Here is a 13,808-nt window from a genome sequence, read left to right as displayed (position 1 = left end):
AAAATTAGAAATTTAATTAATTTAAATTAATTAAATTCTACATGATGATGTCTTGCTCATTTTGCTCTTTTGACTTGATATATGTAATGAGTATGCTATATTGTTTAACATATATTAACTTGAGGTTATTTGGAGTTGATTTGAAATCTAAAGACTTTCCATGTTAGGTTAATAGTCTCTTGAAATGTAATATGTTTAATTACCATGTGAGCATGCTACTAACTTGTTGTAGAATTAGTACTTGTGGCCTCTTAAGATGGTAATTTGACTTAGCATGATATATGATATCATTATCTTGAATAGCTTGTTTAGATATATCTTGTGTAGGTATATAACTTGTTAGAATATTACAATTGTTTACCTTGGAAGCTAGTTATAAAATTGAGGCTTATTTAGTACTTATGGCTTAGGATGGTAATGTGGCTTAATTGTTGTAAAATATTCTTGCTTTGTGTATAAATTGTATATTGAGGACATGACTTGTCACATGCTATTTAGACTTGAATTCTAGGACATGAATTGTGTGGATTCGACCTTACTTGTGCATGGAATGTGGTAACTTGTATTTGATTTTGTGTAAGTTTTGAATTTATTGGTTTTCGGAGGCTTGTAAGGATTATGTCTATGTGATGGCTAGGGTTTGGCCCTAGTACGGATTTGTGAGATTCCTAAGTCATATGAACTGCGCAGTAGGTAGTACCTTATGGATCGTAATTACCCAGAATAATTTATACACGTGCGCACTAAGTAGTACCTTGTGGGCTAGTAACCCGAAATAACTTGATTGGTCTGCAGCCAAGGATCCTAGTCTTTCCACTCTTGATTTCGCATTCAATTCCAAGTAGCTAATCATGGATTACTTGTAGCTTGTGAATTGGTGCTTGCCTTGTGTATTTGGATCTCATTTAGTATACTTGTGACTGTATACTTGTGTTGTGTAATTTGATCTCATTTAGTATACTTGAGACTGTATACCTGCTTCATGTATTTTGATCTCATTTAGTACACTTGGAACTATATACTTGCTTCGTGTATTTTCGACCTCATTTAGTATACTTGGACTAGTGTACTTGTTTGTGTATTCGAGCCTCTTTTAGTGTACTTGAGCTAGTATACTTATTCCGTGTGCGTAGGTTTCATTTAGTATACTCGTGCTATATATACTTGTTTCATGTATAACTCATCTTGTTTAGTATACTTGTGTATGTATACTTGATTCACGAGCTTTCCATATTAATTATATACTTGTGTAGGTATGCTTAGATATTGCATGACTTGTCTTAATATGGTTTAGTATACTTGGAAATGTATGCCTATATGTCGTATACCATGTTTTAACATCGTTTAGTGTACTTGAGCATGTATACTCGTATGCTGTTGTTCATTTTAATTGCATGAGTAGCTTAGGATGCTCCCTAAGTCTCATCTTGACATAGACGTTAGGTGGCATGGCCCCTTTTGAATTGCTCTAAGTTAATGTAAAAATTTTAAAGAAATCGAGTTTATGCATGTTCATTCTCTACGAGTAAACTTGTTTACTCACCCCGAAGTTACTGGGGGTTTTGTTCAGGTACGGATGCCTTGGTTTAGGATGCATAATATCCCGGGATCGTTTCGAGGAATTGAAGTTTTTTAAGTGTATTTTTGTTCACGACTCTTGTAAAGGTTGGCTTGAAATGCCACTTGTAGTCTTAACTGTCAAAACGTGTATTTTTTATTCCATTTATGTAATGTGTACTTAAGTACACCTTTTACAATATATTTGACATGTATAAGATGAGGCCGGAGGCCAATGACATGTATTTTGTATCCTATGTAAATTTTGACTTCATGAAATAATATGAGAATATTGAAAAATCACAAGTCATTGTCTCACCATGGTTGCATTGGGTGTGGGAATTCCATTTTTATTCTTTCATAGGGTCTCATTAATCATGTATGAAGTGCGGCCAACGGCCAAACGGTAATTTGAAATTATTTGTTAATTTTAGTTTTTAAATTTCCCATTTCTAGTTCATTTTTGCCTCTTTGGCCGTTGAGGGGTCGGATTTTGCATCGGTGGTATTTTTAAGCCATGAACCATTGTAGCACATCCTAATAGGTAAGTTACGTCTGCGTGCATGAATGTTTCCGGGAAAAACCCTTTCGTTTGTGTTCTGAGCCTCCTATAGACTCATTTCACCTTTTTGTTGAAATTTCTAGCTTAAGGGCATTTTGGGGATTTCTTTCGAGAAATAAATTCCGTTCTTGACTCCGTCACATAGAAAATGTGGTTTTAGGGAGAGTTTTTTTTTTTTTTTGTTTTTCCGAAAAATGTCATCTTAACCTCGTAAACCGCGTTGCAAATCCATTTTTCTACATTTTTTACTGTTTCTGCAATTTTCCCATGGGTCTGCCCATTTGGGCTGGCGCCCGCGGGTTCTAGGTGGGTGCCCGCATTGCTTTTGGGCTGCCTAACACCTTTCCCACGGTTCTACCCATTTGGGCGGGCGCCCGCAGGTTCTGGGCGGGCGCCCGCCTTGTTTCAGGGCCCTGCACCTCCAACTTCGGATCATCATATCTCACTCATTTCAACTCTGAATTGGTCCATTCTTGATTCTAAACTGACCGCGTCGAAATAATATTTCCAATGGTACCAATTAGAGCTTCAGAGTCCATTTTTCGCTCAAGATATTCAAGTTTTAGTAAGGTAGTGTCTATTTTTGGTTCGAACTGGGATAGGGTTTCCCTTCCTTCGACTTCAGAACTTAATATCTTTGCCATCCGAACTCCGAATCATGTGATTCTTGAGTCCATCTTTGTTAATTTTTCATTGTCTATCCAATGGTGTACACGGGGGTACTCATTTTAGTTTAGAAATGACCGTTTTTCCCCTGGGGCTTAATTGTTATCTTTCTGATCTCCTGCTTCCGCACTTATCCCTTTGGGTTCCGTGACCTCATTGAAGGTCATCTTAGGGTCTGAGAGGTTTGTTGTGCCTTAGGAGACCGTTGTCTTATTTCTAGATTTTGCATCTTAGATCCAGTTCGGGTCATAACAGGACATACTGGGTTGAAAAATCCAGGGTCGTCACAAAAGTGGTCTTTTACGGGTGTGAGTTTCATCGAGACTTCGCTCACTACAGAAGAACCAGACCAACCCTTTAGACTGATCCTATGATGCCTTTGCTTACCATAGATGAACCACCACCCAAGGTCGAGCCACATCAAGTGAACTAAGGCCCCGGGCGACTCGATCCCCAAGCCAAGGCAACTTTCCAGCCAAACAACGATCCAATCCAAAATCTTAAGCTATTAGACAGACCAACACCCAATCCATATATATCCATTTCACTTCCTATCCGGAGGGGTTAACGTCCAACCTATATATACCCATTTCATTTTCCATCTGGATCCAATATAGGATAAGATTCTCCTAGTAGCATTCTCCCCTACTTGAACTCGCAATACTCTCGTTGCGGTCGGGCCACCCTACTTACTCAGGTGAGGCACCCAGAAGCAACTGGACCAACCCTTTAGAACGATCTTGGGATGCCCGCGCTCACCACAGACGGACCACCACCCCAGGCTGAGGCATATCAAGTGAACCACAGCCCCGGGCAAGGGTGGAGCCAGTGTGTGCCCAGGAGGGCCCATGCCCCCCTGCCTTGGCCCCACCCTATGCATGTATATAGTTTTTATTTTATTTTTTACATATATATATAGAAATTTGTATATTATACCCCATAAAATTATTAGTTTCCAATTTTTTAAAAAACTTTTTATATATTTTATCTTTTACTCTTTACATTTCTTTAATTACCTTTTTAAAAAGGTTAAATTTCCCTTATTTAATCATGCTCTAATTTGTTTCCTTCAAAAATTATTCTTTTTTCTCTTTCTCTTTTTATTTTTCTTCTTCTTCTTCTTAGTATTATTTTTTTTTTAAATCCCACAATGCCCCCCTTGAATTCAAATCCTGGCTTCGCCCCCTGACCCCGGGCGACTCGATCCCCACGCTAAGGTAGCTTTCCAGCTAAATAATGATTTGATCTAAAGGCTTAAGCTATTAGACAGTGCTACAATCTAATCCATATATACCCATTTCATTTCCCACCCAGAAGGGCTAACACCCAACCTATATATACCTATTTCACTTTCCATTTAGATCCGATGTAGGATAAGATTCTCCTTGTAGCATTCTCCCCCACCTGAACTCGCAATGTTTTCGTTGCAGTCGAGTCACCCTGCCTCCCTAGGTGGGGGCACCGGGACACCTCTGAGCCGAATGGGTCTGACTTTGATACCAAATGTAACGGGCTGGGTGCTTTACGATTCGATCCAAAAACTTAAGCTATTAGGCAGGACTAACACACAATTCGATCCAAATACTTAAGTTATTAGGCGGGACTAACACACAATTCATATATACTCATTTCATTTCCCATCTGAATTTGACGTGAGACAAGACTCCCCTTCTAACAGCTAGCCACTAAAATGGCTAGTTCAACTAGCATGGCTGGCTAGGCTTGCCACTTTTATTATCATACTATTAATTTTTTCATTTTTTTAAATACATAGAAAAATCAAATTGCAATAATTCACAAAATCATAACTTAACCCGTCCGTAAATACTACCAATATCAGCCCAGAATCAAAAAATGTAAAAAGAGAACAAATACCACTAAAATGATAACAACAATTTTCAAAATCAAAACTTTATTGCCAAAATAGAAGAGTAGACTCCAAAAACCTTAAATAAAAGAGTAAAATGATATGGAAGAGCACATGAAAAGGTTTTTAAGTAGTCATGCATTGATTGATTTCTAGTAAGAGAAACCAATCGAGACGCATAGAGAGAAAAATGAAAAATTATTATGTGGTCGCGTAATTATTGGTCCCGGTCAATTATCATATGACACATTAGTAAATACGTCAGAGATGATAAGCTTTAACTAATTTTTTGGGTTAACTTCAGTTACACCCCCTGAGGTATGTCCAAACTTCAAGGAGACCCCCCCACGTTTGCAAAAATTCAGTCAGACCCCCTGTCAGACATCGTCGGTTGACAAAAAAATAATAAGTGAATGAAATGGCTAAATTGCCCTTTTGTCGTTTTCCTCTATACACTTAACCAAATCGAAGTTTGTATAACTTAAACCCAATTTTGCTTTATCTTGTGAACCAAACACCTTGTAATCACACTGGCCAAACACTTGAATCCACTTTACCTCGTTAACCCAAACTTAGGTTTTGCAAGTTCATTTTGTCGACTAACCCTAGATAGAGAGGTAGAGAGTGAAAACATCAATTTTGGTTGATACGTACGCCGAATACGCTTAATCAAATAACATATCTGCAAATAGTTAAAGGTTCGAAAGGGAAGCATTTGTTTGATTTGAAGCTGTTGAGAAAAAATCACAATTTGGAGGTATGAATTTTGTCTTTCTAAAAATTGATTTTGGTTTTAGTTGATAGGGGGTTTCGGGTTTGTAAAAATGGGTTTCCTTTTTAGTGTTTCTTTGTTTAGTTGTTTTGGTTTGGGGGTTTAGGGTTTGTTAAATTTATATCTGTAATTTAGGATCTTGATTTGAGGGTTTAGGGTTTGTTTTTGAGTTTCTTTGTTGGGTTTGTTGAATTGTTCGATTGTCTGTAAATTTAAGATCTTGATTTTTTTTTTTTCAATTTGTCTGTAAATTGTTCGATTTAGGGGTTTTATTTGAAAATGCATGAATTTGTTGAATTGTTCGATTGTCTGTAAATTTAGGATCTTGATTTTTTTTCAATTTGTCTATAAATTGTTCGATTTGGGGGTTTTATTTAAAAATGTATGAATTTGTTTAATTTATGTTAAAATGTCTGTAATTTGAAAATGCATGAATTTGCTCAATTTGTTTGTAATTTCTTTGTTTCAATTGGCCAGTGCCTTATTTATGCCATTTTTGTTTATATTTCTTGTTATTTGAATTATTGACAGTGATGGGAGATATTTATCATAATTTTCACGTGCACTATAAGTCAAAATGTAGAACTGTTAATCATTTAGACCCTGATAAATATGGTTTGTATGATTTCTGGAAGACATAAGTAGAACTGTTCTTGAGGATTATCCTGGGGGTTTGGGGTTTACCTATGCTATATACTGTGATGTTCCTAGTTCTTATTCTAAGATGTTGGTTGAGAATAAAACTGATTTGTTAGACATGTTATACTTAAATAGTGAAAGAATTAACATTAATGTGTATATTGTGATAGAAGAAGTTGAACCCTTAAATATATCAACTGATATGGATGACCCTTATGAGGATATGGATTATGGAGTGGATGCTGAAAATAGTGAAGGACTGAGTAAAGAAAATGATGAGGAAGTGGGTGATGAAAACAATGAGGAAGAGGATAGTGATGTGGAGAAAGATGATGTGTATGATTTTAGGAAAGAGAATCAAGATTGGATGGCAGAAGGTGATATTGATTGTGTTGAAACTGACACTGATAGCTCAGATGATGTGATACCCCTCGACTCCGAGACATGGGTTGATCAGGCCCAAGCCCAAACCCGAAGGAATACCAAACAATTAATATTTAAACGAAGACATAATACAAAAGAATTTAATGAATAAATAACAAGCTGAAATAATTCTAAATATTAAATCCTCAAAATTAAATAATTAAAATAATCCGACAATCCAAAACCTCCAAGAAAACAACTCGGGAACCCATCTAGTGGACCCCTAAATAAAATCCCAACTTTAACCAAATAACTGAAAATAAAATCCATAACTAAAACATAAAAGGAAAACCCTACGTAATCGAAGGAATGAGTGATTGTCTCTGCTCAGCACAATCAAGCTCTAAGGCTGGAACCGTCGAACACTTGAAAAATAAGAGTGGGTTAGGCCCACGAACAAGTTCTATTTTAACTACAGTCCAAACAGATACTCGATACGCAGATACATCCTAAATATCTCAACAATATCTATCTAGTTCATACATATATATATATATCCACACTAAGAGGGATATTCACTGGACTAACAAAGGGGGTCTCAACCTGAATAGAAGGCAACATGCAAAACGTACCTAGGTGGGTATGAGTACTTAAGCCTAACATGGTATACCTCAACCTATCATAGCCAGCTATGCATTTACTACATATACACGCCCTAACCAATGATCCTGAGACTCAAGCTCATATAGTGGTACCATAAATATATATTTAAAGTATGTCTAAAACCAGAGTATGTCATTCAATTATTCATTGATCTGACATAAGATTTCTAATCCAGTTAGTCACTCAACTTATTCAGTTGATCTGACTTAACCACAAATAGTAATTAATCCAGGTAGTTACTCAAGTTACTCAGTTTACTCAGTTGATCTGACTTAAATATAAGTAGGATTCAATTTTTACAATCCATTCCCTTATTCCGAGAAGGTAGGCCTTAGCGTTTTGAGCTAATCCATCCCCAGTATGCCACCGTCCCATACCCGTGCATACAATCCATAACATCCATGTAATTACTAAACATAACATAATAGTTCAGCAATTAAAATCTAAAACAGTAATCCACGTAATTGACAGAACAAAGTTTAATAGTCCAGCAATTAGAATCCAAAACATTAATCCATGTAATTACAGAACATAGTTTAATAGTTCAGCAATTAGAATCCAGAGTAAGTATAGATCAAGTCTGATAAATAAATGACCTTATTGTATATCCAAAATAAGGTTTATAATCATGCTACAGTCCGTTAAATTGTTAAAACAAAATTAAACAATTTAATCCTTTCTATCCGTTAACAGCATGCAAGATTATTTAAACTTCTTTACTATTAAATCCATTAGCATAAAGACATTAACTATGCAATGTGGGTTCTAATACAGCATAATATAATGTTTCGAGTCCTTACTAATCACCCAAAACAGTCCAGGAAAAATTAAACAATTTAATCCTTCCTATCCGTTAACAGATGCAAGATTGTTTAAACTTTTCTAAAGACATTAAATCCATTAGCATAAAGGAATTAATTATGCAATGTGGGTTCTAATACAACATAATATAATGTTTAGAGTCCTTACTAATCACCCAAAACAGTTCAGGAACTTCAAAAATACCAAAACAGTCTCTTAAACCACGTCCAGTACAAAGTTTGGCATGAGAGCATGCTCTCACAAGTTGAGAGCCTGCTTTCAACCATTGGGAGCCGGCTCCCACACCTTGGGAGCCGGCTCTGTGGTCTAGGGAGCTGGCTCCCTCAATCCATAGAGCCGGCTCTCTCTCTCACAGAGAGAGCCGTTACCCGTTCTGGTTCGTCTTCTTCGCTTCTGACGACTTTACCGAACCTACTGTGATGTCTAATATAGTTCCTAGGGTTCAATTCATGTCCTAAATTTCCTCATAAAGCATCTAAACCCCAGTATGCATCATTAACAGAAACTTAGAACGCATATGAAAAAACAATTTATGCGAAGAACAGATTTAACTTACAGTACACATTTAAACATATACAGTTTAAATTTTTTATTTAATAAACATACAAGATTTATTAACGTCCGATTAAAATCCTAGAGATCATCCAAGCATGCACAGAACATAGGTCAAGGGGAGAGAGTAAGACCAAACTTGCTTGTGAGATTTTGAATCAAAACCTCATCGCCGTCTTCTTAAGTTTTTTGACGACGTTCGTTCACTGTCAATCTCTTACTGCTCAACTTTCCTTCCTCCTAGGTCCGTCCTTTAATCCACAGCCGAAACCCCAACTGTAAACTCTCTGTTTTTCTCACAATCTCTCTCTGTTTCTCTCTATATCTCTGTACGTGAATAGGGTTCTACAACCTTTTTGCAGACTTATAATAGTATATTTATAGGCAAATATAAAACCTAAGTTCACTTATAATTAGAGACGGAAAAACCTAATTAAATCCTAGTTGGCCACAACGTGATTTCATAAAAGAATAAAACCCTAATATATACACTACGTTAAATTCATGTTTTAAATCCACCTAAGCATATATGTAAATAAATCAAATAAATTAATAAATCAATTAAATAAAATAATTTACCAATTAATTCAATTAAATAACCAATTAACCAAATAATGCAATTAAATACACAATTTAAACAATTACATCAAATAAATAATAAAACAATTAAATAATTAAGCAAATAAGCAAATAATCAAACAAAAATGCAATTAAAACAACAGTTAAAATGCCGAGACTGTCCTTTTAAAACTAGGGGTATTACAGATGATGAGTATGTAGGGTTTCAATACAATGATGAAGACTACAATGATGAAGACTACAATATGGATTGTGCGGATGGCCTGTCAGATTATGAGTCAAATGATGAAGCACATTCTGATTCAAGTGTAGAGATTGGTGTGAAATATCCAAAGAGAAATATATCAAAGAGCAAGGATTGGGATAAAAATTTCAAAGGAAAGGAATATATAAAGGTGAAAGGACAACCTATAAAACTAGAACAATATTTGTTGTTTCAAAATGTGAAACATTTTAGAGAGGTGTTGACAGATTATACAATCCAAGAAGGGTTTCAAATTAGAAAGACCAAAAATGAGAGTTCAAGGGTAACTTGTGTTTGCAAAGCCAAAGGTTGTCCATGGAGGATCCATGCCTCCCCATTGCCTTGTAAGACTTATATGATAAAAACATACAATGACAATCATTCTTATGTGAGGGGTGATAAAAATCCATTAGCCAATTCTACATGGATTGCAAAGAAGTTTTTTGACAAACTCAAATAAAACCCACAAATGACAGTTGAAAGTCTGAGAGCTTTACTGCATGAAAATATGGCATTAGGGCAAAGAAACAACAATGCTATAGGGCAAAAAGAAAGGCATTGGATGTGATTGAGGGTAACCATGGGAAGTCATACAGTTTGCTGCCCTCCTGTAGGAATGAAATTAGGAGGACAAACCCTGGTAGTTTGGTCACAATTGATTATTATGATGTTGAATTCAATAGAGTTAATAGATTCAGAAAGATTTTCATTGCTTTTGATGCTTTGAGGTTTGGGTTTATAAAAGGCTGCAAGCCATTCATTAGGTTGGATGGCTGTTTTTTAAAGGGCCCACATGATGGAGTGCTTTTGTCAGCTGTGGCCTTAGATGGCAATAATGGTTTATTCCCCATTGCCTATATTGTGGTAGAAAGTGAAGGAAATGAGATATGGACTTTTTTCTTAGATAATTTGAAGGATATTCTTGGTGTAGATGCACAAGCCAGACAGTGGATAATTATGTCTGATATGCAAAAGGTATAATTTTGTTTCTTTAACTTGTTCATTATTACATAGTTCATTATTAAATTGTTCATTATTACTTTTAATTTATTTTATTTTGCATTTCAGGGTCTTGAGGCTGTAATTTCTAACTTGTTTCCTGAGGCAAGCCATAGGATATGTTGTAGGCACTTGTTTAACAGTTTTAGGAAGGATAATCCTAGCTTCTTGTTGAATTTTTTTTTTTTTTTTGAAGGCTGCTAGATCATGCAATGAGCTTGAATTTAATGATGCAATGAATCACATTAATAAGATTTCTACAGAAGCTCATGATTGGCTAATGGACAGGCCTTTGGAAATATGGTCTAGGGTGGGGTATAGTGAGACATCAAAGAGTGACCATATCACAAACAATTTGATTAAATCCTTTAACAATTGGGTTGGTCACAAGCCAATCTTGAATATGCTTGAGTGGATTAGGATTTTTGTATTAAATATTGACCTACTTTGTTTGAAACTTGAAACTTGTAAGTTTTGGTTGACATTGGTTATGTTTTTTTTTTTGTGGTTTTTCAGTAGTAGTGATGTTTGCTTTTTGGTTGTAATGCATGTGCAGTGGTAATAGATTAATGATGCTTTCTATGGTAACTGTACTCAATATAGGTCAATATTTATTGCATCATTTTATTTAAAATAAATAGCAAAAACAAATAACAAGAAGCAAACAAATATAACTATCTTCAAATACAAAATAGTTGTTTCAACAACTTGTAACCTTGAATTCATAGCTTGTCTCTGCAACCTCAATTCAGCAACAACCTCAAGTAGAAGTTGATTTGCAGGTGAATACTCCTCAGTAGCACCAACACCAGTAACAACAGCAGCAATATAACCATTTATAGGGTTACACCATTCCCAAAAACTACATGTTTGATTTTCACAAGTATAATACAACATTCCTTTATTGTGATTTTTGTTATTCTCTGTAACCTTCACCATAGCAAAATTCCCACAATGACAAATCTTGTTCATATACTGTATATAGCCTCTACTGCTACCTTCATGACTATTTACGCTTGATTGAGACATCACTTTAAATAGGAGAATATAAAAGAGGAAGAGAGGAAGTGCCAAACATTGCGCCCAGCTATCTCCTATTTATAGAAGCCAAACATGACCGTTAGAGAGTTGAGGGGCAATCTGGGCATTAACATGGACTTCATGGGCAATCTGGACATTTAAGTTATTTTATAACCTGAAGCCAAACATGACCGTTAATGTTTGTAGCCAAATAGAACCGTTTAGGGGCAATCTGGACATTAAAAGCTCCTTTTTTGTTGATGTCGTCAAAAAGTAACTCTGACCAGTTTTGACCGTTGACTGAAGGGGGTGACTGATGTGTGTTAGAAAAAGTAGGGGGTCTGACTGAATTTTTACAAACATTGGGAGGGGTCTCTTTGAAGTTTGGATATACTTCAGGGATGTAACTGAAGTAACCCTAATTTTTTTTTTTTTTTTTTGATGTTTCCTATATTGATTAATAGGGACCAATAATGATAAATAATATCTTCACCATCTATTAATTTTAAGAGAAAAAAGAGGATTTTTTTTTTTTTTGTGTGAATGTGGGGACTGGGGAGCCTTCGTTTGTTACAGCTCGCCAGTTTAAGGCCATACCGGATGTCATTGGTTTTGTTAATAAAAGTCAAATGGGTCAATGGAGGGACAATCTTCACTTAACTGTGAGTGAGTAGCTGAGTCACCAATAGCCCAAATAAGAAAATTAACCACAAGTCAAAGAACACAAGGCAGGCACGTGGGAGGACGAGGAAGACACGTGCCGAGCCGCAGCTCCACACGCACATGGGCCGACGAAAGAAACTACCAACCCCCACCCCCTCCCCTCACGTGATGACAAATATAGGGGCGCCGTGGACGAGGCCGCTTCTCGTCGTTTTTTTACTACAAATTACATGGTACAAATTGTCTGACCCATTCACCACTCGCCGAGAGTACCAAATTCGATAACTCGCCCAAATAAACCGACACCTGTTTTTTTTGTTTGATTAAAAAAATTAAAAATGAGAATTTATATAACTCACTAGATAAAAGATAAAAATCATGATGATAATAATTCAATTATTTGAAGGAATGTTAGGAAAAAAATTAGTCTCTGTATAATAGGAACATGTGAATCGTTTGTGTAATATTTGCAGTACATGCGTCGAAATAAACAATTAATTACTCTTATTACACGGTGTAATGAAAGTGTGTAAATTTTTTTTCATCTAATAAAGATAATATTTGATTTTAATTAGTGCAGTCTTTTGGTACTACATACTAGGGAGTATGTGCTAGTGTCATAGTACTATGTAATATAAAATTAAATTATTTGATATTTTGTACTTAACTATTTATAATTTTTCAAAGAAAGGAACAATTATTTGAAATAGGTTATTATAGTATTATGGCTCAACTCTTTAATGTATTACAGTATTATACCTCAGTTAGTATAATTCTCAATTTGAATTTTGCATCTTGGCCAAAGTCTTTAGTATGATTCAATTTATTGATAACAATTTTCTGTTCTTAGAAAATTTGAAATAAATAATTAAAAAATTCTGTAGCTAGTGCTTGATAGACATCATTTTGAGTTATCTAAACATTATTTTTTCTTTGTTGTAACTCTCAACAATTATATAATAAAATTGAACCAAACAAATTTTAAATTTACACAAATATTTGAATTGTATCATGTAAAAATTGAGAAAGATGTAGTACCCACGTGTTGCAAAAACGCTTGAGACAGGTTTTTTCACATGTGGGACATCTTCTATCCTCTTTACAATCCTCACGCGGAAGAAATTTTTTTAGATAGTTTTAGGGTTAAAGGTTTCAATTAATCACTATTAAAAATGTACACGAAAATTATTATTATTTTTTTTTACATATTTTTGATATAATTATTTACGTGTCAAATGGTGATTGACACGAGACTAATGGATAGTCTGGGAGCCATATAATAACCTTCTGCCAACGTGGTCTCTAACCATTGGTCTATTCAATTGGGAACAAACCCTAAGTACCAAAGTGTTAAAACTTGCCTCACATCGAATTTGGATAGGGGTTGAAGTGTGTATAAATAGGTGGGTATGCAGTACTACCCAATAGTTCGAGTTTTTGGGTAAATGGGCAAGCGTCTATCCGTTATAGTTGGTATTAGAGCCAGACTCAGTCCTTAATTCAGTGTCAGGGTCCGGTCTGGAAGGCGTCTGGGTCTGCCTCTGGGTAAGAAGGGTGATCCAACCGCAACGAGAGCGTTGCGTGAATTCGGATGAGGGAGAATGTTACAAGTGAAACTTGTCCCACATCCGATTTGAATGAGGGTTGAAGTGTGTATGGGTGGGTATGCAGCTGTTACACACAGCCAATAAGAATCCTTTCCTCAGAGGGAACACCAAAGCTTCGCGCCAACTGACGGTTAGGTATAACGTCCCAATCAGCCTAGGTGGCAAGAAAGCTCCAAATCGAAATATTTTTAAAAATTGAACTTAAAAAAAATTATTTAAAAATATTAGACTCA

The sequence above is a fragment of the Cornus florida genome, unplaced genomic scaffold, assembly GCF_030987335.1.
Source record: "Cornus florida cultivar Cherokee Brave unplaced genomic scaffold, ASM3098733v1 CherokeeBrave_3.0.0_Hap2_Chr11, whole genome shotgun sequence".
NCBI classification, from domain to species: domain Eukaryota; kingdom Viridiplantae; phylum Streptophyta; class Magnoliopsida; order Cornales; family Cornaceae; genus Cornus; species Cornus florida.
The sequence above is the reverse complement of the archived record's forward strand: the minus strand, read 5'-3'. Positions refer to the sequence as shown.